We start from the raw sequence: 377 nt of genomic DNA, 5'->3' as shown, positions 1-377 counted from the left end.
AATTGCCTAATAAAATAAATCATGTAAACATGTCAAAGCACAAATAATGGTTTAAACATATTTTGATGGTTTTTCAGTTTGATTTGCACATAAATAAATCAACAAGCAAAATAAACTAAGTATTCACAAATTCTTGAGGAGACAAACTCTTTTTGAATAAGGAAAATATATTTCTCATCTTCTTCTGAGTTTGAACTAATTAGACAAGTTCTTATGTTTTACTTTGGTTAACCCAAAACACCAAGGTCTGAAATCCTCCTTTTAGTGTATATCCTAAAATGGTAGAAAGATAAACACTTATATTCATCACTTAAACAATACTACGACCATAAAAGAGATTAGGTTGTCACACCCTAACCATTGGTGACTCTAATATT

The sequence above is a fragment of the Lupinus angustifolius genome, chromosome LG17, assembly GCF_001865875.1.
Source record: "Lupinus angustifolius cultivar Tanjil chromosome LG17, LupAngTanjil_v1.0, whole genome shotgun sequence".
Lineage (NCBI taxonomy): Eukaryota > Viridiplantae > Streptophyta > Magnoliopsida > Fabales > Fabaceae > Lupinus > Lupinus angustifolius.
The sequence above is the reverse complement of the archived record's forward strand: the minus strand, read 5'-3'. Positions refer to the sequence as shown.